The sequence below is a fragment of the Lolium perenne genome, chromosome 7 (assembly GCF_019359855.2).
Source record: "Lolium perenne isolate Kyuss_39 chromosome 7, Kyuss_2.0, whole genome shotgun sequence".
Lineage (NCBI taxonomy): Eukaryota > Viridiplantae > Streptophyta > Magnoliopsida > Poales > Poaceae > Lolium > Lolium perenne.
In genome coordinates, this window is record NC_067250.2 from 150,376,355 (window position 1) to 150,390,985 (window position 14,631).

Genomic DNA, 14,631 nt, shown 5'->3' on the forward strand with positions numbered 1-14,631 from the left:
GCCGGAAGTTCCGGTCCTGGGGGGCGGAAGTTCCGGCCTGGAAGCTGTAGTTCCATCTTCATCATTTCCAGCTCTCTCTTCATTGGCTTGGTCTCCATGGCTCGCTTCTTGGTCGATGTACCTGATTGAACATAGGGTATTGGCATGAAGTAGCAATCCATCCAAAGGGGTGTCAAAGGCGAACGTAGAGAGGAGCGAATTCACCTCTTGGTGTAGGGCTTGAGCTCGAGCTCGTGTCATTGGACCACGAGGAGGGCTTGTCGGTCTTGATGTAGTATCGACCTTGGGTAGGGCTACATCACTATATATAGCCATGTCTTCTCCACTAAAAGCACCAGCAACATTTCTCCCCTCATCACTTCTCTCATCCAACAGCACCACAAAATCCTCTGAGCTGAGCTACCGCTGAGATGGCTCCTCGTCGCCGTAGCAACACGGGCTTCATCGGCGTTCGCCTGCGGCCTGCGGGACATTTCGCGGCTGAAATCACCGCCGGTGGTACACGTGTGTGGCTCGGTACCTTCTACACGAAGGAGGCTGCTGCCCGCGCATACGACGTTGCGGCTTGGAGGTTTGGTCGGCCGCGCCACGAAATGAACTTCCCGGAGGTCAGGTCTCTGACGGAAGCTCAGAGTCTTGATACGTCTCAAACGTATCTATAATTTCTTATGTTCCATGCTACTTTTATGATGATACTCACATGTCTTATACACACTTTATGTCATATTTATGCATTTTCCGGCACTAACCTATTGACAAGATGCCGAAGAGCCAGTTGCTGTTTTCTGCTGTTTTTGGTTTCAGAAATCCTACAAAGGAAATATTGTCAGAATTGGACGAAATCAACGCCCAGGGTCTTATTTTTCCACGAAGCTTCCAGAAGACTGAAAGGAATACGAAGTGGGGCGACGAGGCGCCGCCACACTAGGGCCGCGCGGCCCAAGGGGGTCCCGCGCCGCCCTAGCTTGTGGCCCCCTCGTCAGCCCTCCGACTCTGCCCTTCCGCCTACTTAAAGCCTTCGTCGAGAAAACCCCAGTACCGAGAGCCACGATACGGAAAACCTTCCAGAGACGCCGCCGCCGCCAATCCCATCTCGGGGGATTCAGGAGATCGCCTCTGGCACCCTGCCGGAGAGGGGAATCATCTCCCGGAGGACTCTTCATCGCCATGATCGCCTCCGGAGTGATGTGTGAGTAGTTCACCCCTGGACTATGGGTCCATAGCAGTAGCTAGATGGTTGTCTTCTCCTCATTGTGCTATCATTGTTCGATCTTGTGAGCTGCCTAACATGATCAAGATCATCTATTTGTAATGCTACATGTTGCGTTTGTTGGGATCCGATGAATATGGAATACTATGTTATGTTGATTATCAATCTATCATATATGTGTTGTTTAATATCTTGCATGCTCTCCGTTACTAGTAGAGGCTCTGGCCAAGTTGATACTTGTAACTCCAAGAGGGAGTATTTATGCTCGATAGTGGGTTCATGCCTCCATTTAATCTGGGATAGTGACAGAAAGTTCTAAGGTTGTGGATGTGCTGTTTCCACTAGGGATAAAACATCAATGCTTTGTCTAAAGATATTTGTGTTGATTACATTACGCACCATACTTAATGCAATTGTCTGTTGTTTGCAACTTAATACTAGAAGGGGTGCGGATGCTAACCTGAAGGTGGACTTTTTAGGCATAGATGCATGCTGGATAGCGGTCTATGTACTTTGTCGTAATGCCCAATTGAATTTCACACTACTCATCATGACATGTATGTGCAATGTTATGCCCTCTTTATTTGTCAATTGCCCAACTGTAATTTGTTCACCCAACATGCTATTTCTTATTGGAGAGACACCACTAGTGAACTATGGACCCCGGTCCATTCTTTACATCGAATACAATCTACTGCAATACTTGTTCTTACTGTTCTTTGCAAACATCATCTTCCACACTATACATCTAATCCTTTGTTACAGCAAGCCGGTGAGATTGACAACCTCACTGTTACGTTGGGGCAAAGTACTTTGATTGTGTTGTGCAGGGTCCACGTTGGCGCCGGAATCCCTGGTGTTGCGCCGCACTACACTCCGCCACCAACAACCTTCACGTGTTTCTTGGCTCCTACTGGTTCGATAACCTTGGTTTCTTACTGAGGGAAAACTTGCTGCTGTACGCATCACACCTTCCTCTTGGGGTTCCCAACGAACGTGTACTTCACGCGTAACAAGCAACATTTTTTCTGGCGCCGTTGCCGGGGAGATCAAGACACGCTGCAAGGGGAGTCTCCACTTCCAATCTCTTTACTTTGTTTTTGTCTTGCTTTACTTTATTTTATTTACTGATTTGTTTGCTTTATATCAAAAATACAAAAAAATAGTTACTTGTTTTTACTTTATTTACTATCTTGTTTGTGTTCTCCATATTAAAAACACAAAAAAATTAGTACTTGCATTTACTTTATTTACCTTTTGTTTATTTCATCATGTTTCCTCCTAAGTTCACTCTGAAAGATGTACCGGTAGGACGAGGGTCTATCATTGGAAAAGATAATATAGAAGATTTTTTCACTCATGTTAGTACGGTTGAAGATTTTGAAGATAGACACTTGGTAGAACTTGCTCCTACTTATGAAATTGCTGCTGCTTCTTTAGTACACATGTTAGAAGATAGATTTGTTAATCTCAACCCCGTAATGCAACATATGTTTCTTACACTCTGTGATATGGAAGAAGGAGAAAAGAAAGATTTTGTCCTAGAAACCCTTCTTAAAGAATTTGGTGATGTAGCAAGAGAAGCTAGAAAAGTCTTTACTAAATATAAGATGCTTGGCTCTTATACCAACTTTGCTAGTACTCTTGAAAAGATGGAAAGCGATAGACAAAAGTACACTAATAAGGCTAATTATGAGGGGGATATTAAAACATCGATACCTTGCAAGCTCTTAGGAATGTGCGAGACACTAGAAAAGAATTTTGATTGGATTGTTTCTGAAAATTTGTTTGATGAGAGTAGCGAGCCTAAGAGTATTAAAAAAAGAGCCTCTGAAACTTACATAGATAAGATACAATGCATTGTTGAGGAAACTCCCAACACCCCTGGTAATGATGTTGATGCTTCATCTCTTGATAACACTTGATTCACACTTTCTGCGTCTCGCTGAAAGGCATTAAAGAAAAGCGCTTATGGGAGACAACCCATGATTTTACTTCTGCACTTTTGTTTTATATTTGAGTCTTGGATTTTGTTACTACTGTAGCAACCTCTCCTTATCTTTATTTTATTGTATTGTTGTGCCAAGTAAAGTCTTTGATAGTAAGGTTCATACTAGATTTGGATTACTGCACAGAAACAGATTTCTTGCTGTCACGAATTTGAGTAGTATTCTCTGTAGGTAACTCAGAAACATCTGCCAATTTACGTGAGTGATCCTCATATATGTACGCAACTTTCATTCAATTTGAGCATTTTCATCTGAGCAAGTTAAGTGCCCCAGAAAAATTCGTCTTTACAGACTGTTCTGTTTTGACAGATTCTACCTTTTATTTCGCATTGCCTGTTTTGCTATGTTCGATGGATTTATTTGTTCCATTAACTTTCAGTAGCTTTGTGCAATGTCCAGAAGTGTTAAGAATGATTATGTCACCTCTGAACATGTTAATTTTTGATTATGCGCTAACCCTCTAATGAGTTTGTTTTGAGTTTGGTGTTGAGGAAGTTTTCAAGGGTCAAGAGAGGAGGATGATACAATATGATCAAGGAGAGTGAAAACTCTAAGCTTGGGGATGCCCCCGTAGTTCATCCTGCATATTTCAAGAAGACTCAAGCATCTAAGCTTGGGGATGCCCAAGGCATCCCCTTCTTCATCGACAAATTATCAGGTCACCTCTACTGAAACTATATTTTTATTCCGTCACATCTTATGTGCTTTACTTGGAGCGTCTTTATGTTTTTGTTTTTGTTTTGTTTGAATAAAATTGGATCCTAGCGTTCATTGTGTGGGAGAGAGACACGCTCCGCTGTTGCATATGAACACATATGTTCTTAGCTTTATTCTTAATGTTCATGGCGAAGGTCGAAACTGCTTCGTTAATTGTTATATGGTTGGAAACGAAAAATGCTACATGTGGTAATTGGTATAATGTCTTGAATAATTTGATACTTGGCAATTGTTGTGCTCATCTAGATCATGTTTAAGCTCTTGCATCATGTACTTTGCACCTATTAGTGAAGAAATATCGTAGAGCTTGTTGACATTTGGTTTGCATGATTGGTCTCTCTAAAGTCTAGATATTTTCTGGTGAGGGTTTGAACAACAAGGAAGACAATGTAGAGTCTTATAATGCTTGCAATATGTTCTTATGTAAGTTTTGCTGTACTGGTTCATACTTGTGTTTGCTTCAAATAACCTTGCTAGCCTAAGCCTTGTACTGAGAGGGAATGCTTCTCGTGCATCCAAATCCTTGAGCCAAAAACTATGCCATTTGTGTCCACCATACCTACCTACTACATGGTATTTCTCCGCCATTCCAAGTAAATACTTCGTGTGCTACCTTTAAACAATTCAAAAGTTACTATCTCTTATTTGTGTCAATGTTTTATAGCTCATGAGGAAGTATGTGGTGTTTTATTTTTCAATCTTGTTGGGCAGCTTTCACCAATGGACTAGTGGCTTCATCCGCTTATCCAATAATTTTGCAAAAAGAGCTGGCAACGGGGTTCCCAGTCCCAATTAATTAACCTTCATTAATAATTCTCTTCACATGTTTTGCTCTGATTCGTTAGTAAGCAACTTAATTTTGCAAATAGACACTCCTCCATGGTATGTGAAATGTTGGAAGGCACCCGAGGATTCGGTTAGCCATGGCTTGAGAAAGCAAAGGTGGGGAGGAGTGTCATCTAAATAAAACTAAAATAAATAGACACTCCTTCATGGTATGTGATTGTTGGAAGGCACCCGAGGATTCGGTTAGCCATGGCTTGTGAAAGCAAAGGTTGGAAGGAGTGTCACCCAAAAATAAAAAAAACTACACTAAAGTACATGTGTAAACAAAAGAGAAGAGGGATGATCTACCTTGGTGGTAGAGATAACGTCCTTCATGGGAGCCGCTCTTTGAAAGTCTGCTTGGCAAGGGAGTTAGAGTACCCACTACCATTCGTTGACAACAACAAACACCTCTCAAAATTTTACTTTTATGCTCTCTATATGATTTCAAAACTTGAAAAGCTCTAGCACATGATTTTATCCCTGCTTCCCTCTGCGAAGGGCCATTCTTTTACTTTTATGTTGAGTCAGTTTACCTACTTCCTTCCATCTTAGAAGCAAACACTTGTGTTAACTATACATTGATTCTTACATGTTTACTTATTGCACTTGTTATATTGCTCTGTGTTGACAATTATCCATGAGATATACATGTTGAAGTTGAAAGCAACCGCTGAAACTTATATCTTCCTTTGTGCTGCTTCAAAGCTTTCTACTATGAATTTATTGCTTTATGAGTTAACTCTTATGCAAGTCTTATTGATACTTGTCTCGAAAGTACTATTCATGAAAAGTCTTTGCTATGTGGTTCAGTTGTTTACTCATTGTCTTTACCATTGCTTCGAATCGCTGCATTCATCTCATGTGCTTTACAATAGTATTGATCAAGATTATGATAGCATGTCACTTCAGAAATTATCTTTGTTATCGTTTACCTACTCGAGGACGAGTAGGAACTAAGCTTGGGGATGCTTGATACGTCTCAAACGTATCTATAATTTCTTATGTTCCATGCTACTTTTATGATGATACTCACATGTTTTATACACACTTTATGTCATATTTATGCATTTTCCGGCACTAACCTATTGACAAGATGCCGAAGAGCCAGTTGTTGTTTTCTGCTGTTTTTGGTTTCAGAAATCCTTCAAAGGAAATATTCTCAGAATTGGACGAAATCAACGCCCAGGGTCTTATTTTTCCACGAAGCTTCCAGAAGACCGAAAGGAATACGAAGTGGGGCGACGAGGCGCCGCCACACTAGGGCCGCGCGACCCAAGGGGGGCCCGCCGCCCTAGCGTGTGGCCCCCTCGTCAGCCCTCCGACTCTGCCCTTCCGCCTACTTAAAGCCTTCGTCGAGAAAACCCCAGTACCAAGAGCCACGATACGGAAAACCTTCCAGAGACGCCGCCGCCGCCAGTCCCATCTCGGGGGATTCAGGAGATCGCCTCTGGCACCCTGCCGGAGAGGAGAATCATCTCCCGGAGGACTCTTCATTGCCATGATCGCCTCCGGAGTGATGTGTGAGTAGTTCACCCCTGGACTATGGGTCCATAGCAGTAGCTAGATGGTTGTCTTCTCCTCATTGTGCTATCATTGTTCGATCCTGTGAGCTACCTAACATGATCAAGATCATCTATTTGTAATGCTATATGTTGCGTTTGTTGGGATCCGATGAATATGGAATACTATGTTATGTTGATTATCAATCTATCATATATGTGTTGTTTAAGATCTTGCATGCTCTCCGTTGCTAGTAGAGGCTCTGGCCAAGTTGATACTTGTAACTCCAAGAGGGAGTATTTATGCTCGATAGTGGGTTCATGCCTCCATTTAATCTGGGACAGTGACAGAAAGTTCTAAGGTTGTGGATGTGTTGTTGCCACTAGGGATAAAACACCAATGCTTTGTCTAAGGATATTTGTGTTGATTACATTACGCACCATACTTAATGCAATTGTCTGTTGTTTGCAACTTAATACTGGAAGGGGTGCGGATGCTAACCTGAAGGTGAACTTTTTAGGCATAGATGCATGCTGGATAGCGGTCTATGTACTTTGTCATAATGCCCAAATGAATTTCACACTACTCATCATGACATGTATGTGCATTGTTATGCCCTCTTTATTTGTCAATTGCCCAACTGTAATTTGTTCACCCAACATGCTATTTCTTATTGGAGAGACACCACTAGTGAACTGTGGACCCCGGTCCATTCTTTACATCGAATACAATCTACTGCAATACTTGTTCTTACTGTTCTTTGCAAACATCATCTTCCACGCTATACATCTAATCCTTTGTTACAGCAAGCCGGTGAGATTGACAACCTCACTGTTACGTTGGGGCAAAGTACTTTGATTGTGTTGTGCAGGGTCCACGTTGGCGCCGGAATCCCTGGTGTTGCGCCGCACTACACTCCGCCACCAACAACCTTCACGTGCTTCTTGGCTCCTACTGGTTCGATAACCTTGGTTTCTTACTGAGGGAAAACTTGCTGATGTACGCATCACACCTTCCTCTTGGGGTTCCCAGCGGACGTGTACTTCACGCGTAACAAGCAAGTCTCTCTACTGAGCCGCTACTTCGCTCACAGGGTGAAGCGCGGCGGTACAGGTCTGGCCAGCGGTGGATTGATACCACCGAGGCGGACGAGCAGTTCATGGCACAGTGGCGCAGAGACCATCCCGAAGCCGTCGAGGCAGAGCGCGCATTCTGGAAGGACAAGCAAACGTACAGGAGAGAGAGGAGGGCGGGAAAGCGGCAGAGGAAGGCCAAGGTTGAAGCAGAGTACACCAAAGGAGAGGCGTCGACATGGGGGAGGATGATGAACGGTGGTTGTGGAACCTCACAACCACCGCTTCAGAGGACACCCCCAGCGAGGACGAAGATTTCGACTTCTGATTAATATGTGTGTGTGTCGAGTCCGTGTGTCTAGCGGGTCATGCGTCGACCCAGTGTTAAGTTCTTTGTTCGTGTGTGGGTGTAGTTCTTTAAATGTTTTGGTTTGTGTGTGGGTCTAGTTCTTTAAGTGTTTTGGTTCCTGTGTGGGTGTAGTTCTTTAAGTGTTTTGGTTCCTGTGTGTGGGTGTAGTTCTTTAAGTGTTTCGGTTCGTGTGTGGGTCTAGTTCTTTAAGCGCTTTGGTATGTGTGGGTCTAGTTCTTTAAGCGCTTTGGTATGTGTGTGGGTCTAGTTATTTAAGTGTTTTGTATCGTGTCTGGGTCTTAAGTTCTTAAATGTATCACTTTTGTGCATGTCATGTGGACACACACAAGTTTTGGGGCCATTCCATAGATTCGAGGCTCGATTTCTGACGAAACCCTAGTTCTGTTGACCGCGCGGTCTACCCCTTTGACTGCATCCCATCGGGGGTCCCCCGGTGGGCATATGCCTCCATTTGAGCTTGGTTAGGTCATAGGTACATGTGGTAACAAGGATCATCCCATATGATCTCAAGTTTCTCTCCGGTTCACCTCCAAGGGAGTTCCCCCCTATACATCCAGAATCTGCCTAAGTGTAGAATCCCATGTCCGAGAAGCCAGACACACCTGGGGGGTAGCATTGGATACACAACCTTCTCAAATCACTTTTGGGCATGCCATGTGGACACACACAAGTTTTGGGGCCATTCCATAGATCAGAGGCTCGATTTCTGACGAAACCCTAGTTCTGTTGACCGCGTGGTCTACCCCTTTGACTGCATCCCATCGGGGGTCCCCCGGTGGGCATATGCCTCCATTTGAGCTTGGTTAGGTCATAGGTACATGTGGTAACAAGGATCATCCCATATGATCTCAAATTTCTCTCCGGTTCACCTCCAAGGGAGTTCCCCCCTATACATCCAGAATCTGCCTAAGTGTAGAACCCCATGTCCGAGAAGCCAGACACACCTGGGGGTAGCATTGGATACACAACCTTCTCAAATCACTTTTGGGCATGCCATGTGGACACACACAAGTTTTGGGGCCATTCCCTAGATCCGAGGCTCGATTTCTGACGAAACCCTAGTTCTGTTGACCGCGCGGTCTACCCCTATGACTGCATCCCATCGGGGGTCCCCCGGTGGGCATATGCCTCCATTTGAGCTTGGTTAGGTCATAGGTACATGTGGTAACAAGGATCATCCCATATGATCTCAAGTTTCTCTCCGGTTCACCTCCAAGGGAGTCCCCCCATATACATCCAGAATCTGCCCAAGTGTAGAACCCCATGTCCGAGAAGCCAGACACACCCAGGGGTAGCATTGGATACACAACCTTCTCAAATCACTCTCCGATCCTCGATTTCTGAGAAAACCCTAGACCGGGGTCCCGGCGGGGGATCTATACCGCCCTTATACATATATATAGGTTTCCCGCAAAGGGGTTCGCGAAAATAGTAGTGAGAAAGAAATAAACAAAAAAATGATTGAGTTGACAATTATATGGGTAATAATTATCTTTGTAGTAAAAAATGTAAAAATAAGAAATGTGCATAATTGACTGTGCCGACGGCCGAGGTTGTGCCGTGGGCCACCGTCGGCACAGCAGAAGGGGGAACCAGCAGTCAGTCCCTGTGCCGATGGCCGCCGTTGCGCCGTGGGCTACCGTCGGCACAATGGAGACGGCACCGTGACAGTCTAACGGCTGGGCCCGCCTATCAGTGCGTGTGCCGACGGTCGGAGCTGCACCGACTGTGACCTTCGGGCGCCACCGTCCTGTGCCGACGGTCCATTTTGCACCGACGGTGACCCACGGGACAAACAGTTGTGTGCTGACTGCCGACCTATGTCGATGGTCAGCTCCGTCACCGGTCGACGAGGGCTTCTGTGCCGACGGCCCCGACATTTGGCCGTCGGCACATAGGTTGGCCATCGGCCCACGGCGTCTCTCCCGTAGTGTCTATCAAAAAATCATATTTCGAAATGTCGAAAAATTTGGAAAAATAATTCTACACGTACATCTCCATAATATACGTGTGTTCGTCAAGTTTCACGAAAAACAAATATTTTGTGTGGTCTATATAAAAAAGAGAAAGTTTATCTTGTGAAAAGCATTATTTTTAGCACTGAATTTTGTCTTTTTACACACGTCACATGATAAGTCGATTTTTTATGAAACGACTTTGTGAGCTCGTAGCACGTGAAGATGTACGTGCAAACTTTTAGTTTCATTTTTTAAAATTTAAAATGTATGTAAGATGCATTTCGAAATATAGGGAGCATATGCACCCATGTTCCAAAACACCGCTCCATAGTACGGAAGGTATATATTAAATATCTTATATACACTTTCCCTCAATCTCAATTAGTGAAAGATTGAGATTGTGTTTACATTGAAACAATGGTAGAGTGACTTAGTTAAAATATCATCCAACTTAATCCTTCGAAGAATTTGTAGTTGCTTCTATGACACGCTCACGAGTCAACTTCAATATGCTTTGTCCTTGCATGGAAGACAAGGTCTGATAACAAGTATATGGCACAAATATGTCACACCATAGCACTGGAGGCTGAGTGTGAACAACACCAAGCTCCTGCACCTAGACAAGTAGATATAGCATTAGCAAGAGCCTTGCACTCTAGCTCAGTTCTAGATCTGGAAACTGTAGACTGCTTATGAGCATTTCAGGCGATTAAATTTCCTCCATAGAATATAGCATATCCTCCATGTGGATCGCAGATCATCGATACTGCCAATCCAGTCTGCATCGGAGAAGGCATAAATCAACGTAGAGGAGGAAGACCGAAGCTGCAGACCACTATCAACAGTGTGGCGAACATAACATAGGATGCGTTTGACTGCAGACCAATGAGGTGTACGAGGCTCATGATGATATTGACACACCTTGTTAACAACAAAGGACAAGGATAATGTAGGCCACCAACAATACTACGATATTGAGTAGCCTCCTCAAATGAGAGTGGATCACCGTCAGTGCTGCAAAGGCGCTTAGAAGATGCCATGGCCAGCACGGGCAAGAAGCTCAAGGGCATACTTGCGTTGTCGAAGAAGAAGAGTACCAGACAAGGGTGATGAAACCTCAATCCCCAGGAAATAATGTTGAACACAAAGATCCTTAACTGAGAACTCAGAACGAAGGTGACTGATCAATCTGGGAATCCCAGCCTGAGTGGAGCTGAGAGCAATAATATCATCAATGTACACAAAAAATAGACTGTATCATTTGGACGCCAAAGAATGAACAAGAATGTATCAGCCATAGAACGAGAGAACCCCAAGGTGCCAAGAACCAAACTGAGACGAGCATGCCAAGCACAAGAAGCATGTTTCAGTCTAAGACCTGACAAGCTTGCAGTAGTGACTAGGGTGATCATGATCTGTGAAGCCAGGAAGTTGCCTCATGTAGACCTCCTCATAAAAAATCCATTGAAAAAGGCATTTTGAATATCAAGCTGATGAAGATGTCAACTGTGAGATAGAGCTATAGCAAGCAATAAAAGAACAGTAGCTAGCATCATCGTAGGGCTGAAAGCATCATCATAATCTAGACCATAATGATGTTTGTATCCTTTAGCAACAAGGCACACTTTATACCTCTCAATGGAACCATCTGAGTGAAGCTTTGATGTCTACGGGTGCTTCTATTCTTGTAGACAGTGTTGGGCCTCCAAGAGCAGAGGTTTGTAGAACAGCAGCAAGTTTCCCTTAAGTGGATCACCCAAGGTTTATCGAACTCAGGGAGGAAGAGGTCAAAGATATCCCTCTCATGCAACCCTGCAACCACAAAGCAAGAAGTCTCTTGTGTCCCCAACACACCTAATACACTTGTCAGATGTATAGGTGCACTAGTTCGGCGAAGAGATAGTGAAATACAAGTGGTATGAATGAATATGAGTGGTAATAGCAATCTGAATAAAATATGGCAGCGAGTAAACATGCAACAAAACAGTAAACAAACGGAGATTCGATGCTTGGAAGCAAGGCCTAGGGATCCTGCTTTCACTAGTGGACACTCTCAACAATGATCACATAATAGAACCACTCTACACTCTCTTGTTGGATGATGAACACCACTAATTGTGTAGGATTACACGAACCCTCAATGCCGGAGTTAACAAGCTCCACAATATTCGATATTCATGTTTAAATAACCTTAGAGTGCATGATAGATCAACACAACTACACCAAGTACTAACATAGGATGCACACTGTCACCATCACACTATGAAGGAGGCATAGATCACATCAATACTATCATAGCAATAATTAACTTCATAATCTACAAGAGATTACAATCATAACCTACGCCAAGTACTACACGATGCACACACTGTCACCATTACACCGTGCAGGAGGAATAGAGTACTTTAATAACATCACTAGAGTAGCACATAGATGATATTCAACTAGATCACATAAAGAGAGAGATGAACCACATAGCTACAGCGGAGCCCTCAGCCCCGGGGGTGAATTACTCCCTCCTCATCATGGAGACAGCGATGGCGGTGAAGATGGCGGTGGAGACGGCGATGGAGATGACTCCGGGGGCAATTCCCCGTCCCGGCGGCGTGCCGGAACAGAGACTTCTGTCCCCCGAATTGGAGTTTCGCGATGGCGGTGGCTCTGGAAGGTTTTCTCTGGTTTCGTCAATCGGTGTCGAGGATTTAGGTCAGGGAGGCCTAAATAGGCGAAGAGGCGGAGTCGGAGGGGGTACGGAGCCGCCACACAATAGGGCGGCGCGGCCAAGGCCTGGGCCGCGCCAGCCACATGTGTGGGCCCCCTGTGGCCCTCCTCTGGCCCCTCTCGGGTGTTCTGGAAGCTTCGTCCAATTCTAAGACTCTGGGCGTTGATTTCATCCGATTCCGAGAATATTTCCTTACTAGGATTTCTGAAACCAAAAACAGCAGAAAACAGGAACTCGCACTTCGGCATCTCGTCAATAGGTTAGTTCCGGAAAACGCATAAAATCATCATAAAGTATGAACAAAACATGTAGGTATTGTCATAAAACAAGCATGGAACATAACAAATTATCGATACGTCGGAGACGTATCAGCATCCCCAAGCTTAGTTCCTGCTCGTCCCGAGTAGGTAAACGATAACAAAGATAATTTCTGAAGTGACATGCTACCAACATAATCTTGATCATACTATTGTAAGCACATGTAATGAATGCAGTGATCCAAGACAATGTAAATGACATGAGTAAACAAATGAATCATATGGCAAAGACTTTTCATGAATAGTACTTTCAAGACAAGCATCAATAAGTCTTGCATAAGAGTTAACTCATAAAGCAATAAATTCATAGTAGAGGTATTGAAGCAACACAAAGGAAGATTAAGTTTCAGCGGTTGCTTTCAACTTATAACATGTATATCTCATGGATATTGTCAACATAAAGTAATATAACAAGTGCAATATGCAAGTATGTAGGAATCAATGCACAGTTAACACAAGTGTTTGCTTCTAAGACAGAAGGAGATGGGTAAACTGACTCAACATGAAAGTAGAAGAAAGGCCCTTCGCAGAGGGAAGCATTGATTGCTATATTTGTGCTAGAGCTTTGGTTTTGAAAACAAGAAACAATTTTGTCAACGGTAGTAATAAAGCATATGCATCATGTAAATTATATCCTACAAGTTGCAAGCCTCATGCATAGTATACTAATAGTGCCCGCACCTTGTCCTAATTAGCTCGGATTACCTGGATTATCACCGCAATACATATGTTTTAACCAAGTGTCACAAAGGGGTACCTCTATGCACTTTGTACAAAGGTCTAAGGAGAAAGCTCGCATTGGATTTCTCGCTTTTGATTATTCTCAACTTAGACATCCATACCGGGACAACATAGACAACAGATAATGGACTCCTCTTTAATGCATAAGCATTTAGCAACAATTAATATTCTCATATGAGATTGAGGATATTTGTCCAAAACTGAAACTTCCACCATGGATCATGGCTTTAGTTAGCGGCCCAATGTTCTTCTCTAACAGTATGCATGCTCAAATCATTCAACTCATGGTAAATCGCCCTTACTTCAGACAAGACGGACATGCATAGCAACTCACATGATATTCAACAAAGATTAGTTGATGGCGTCCCCAGGAACATGGTTATCGCACAACAAGCAACTTATAAGAAATAAAATGCATAAGTACATATTCAGTACCACAATAGTTTTTAGGCTATTCGTCCCATGAGCTATATATTGCAAAGATAAAGGATAGAAATTTAAAGGTAGCACTCAAGCAATTTACTTTGGAATGGCGGAGAAATACCATGTAGTAGGTAGGTATGGTGGACACAAATGGCATAGTGTTTGGCTCAAGGATTTGGATGCACGAGAAGTATTCCCTCTCAATACAAGGCTTAGGCTAGCAAGGTTGTTTGAAGCAAACACAAGTATGAACTAGTACAGCAAAACTCACATAAGAACATATTGCAAGCATTATAAGACTCTATACCGTCTTCCTTGTTGCTCAAACCCTTACTAGAAAATATCTAGACTCTAGAGAGACCAATCATGCAAACCAAATTTTAACCAGCTCTATGTATTTCTTCACTAATAGGTGCAAAGTATATGATGCAAGAGCTTAATCATGAGCACAAAAATTGCCAAGTATCAAGTTATTCAAGACATCATACAAATTACTACATGTAGCATTTTCTGTTTCCAACCATATAACAATTAACGAAGCAGTTTCAACCTTCGCCATGAACATTAGAAGCTAAGAACACATGTGTTCATATGAACCAGCAGAGCGTGTCTCTCTCCCACACAAGGATGCTAGGATCCAACTTTATTCAAACAAAACAAAAACAAAAACAAACAGACGCTCCAAGTAAAGTACATAAGATGTGACCGAATAAAAATATAGTTTCAAGAGAAGTGACCTGATAATTTTGTCGATGAAGAAGGG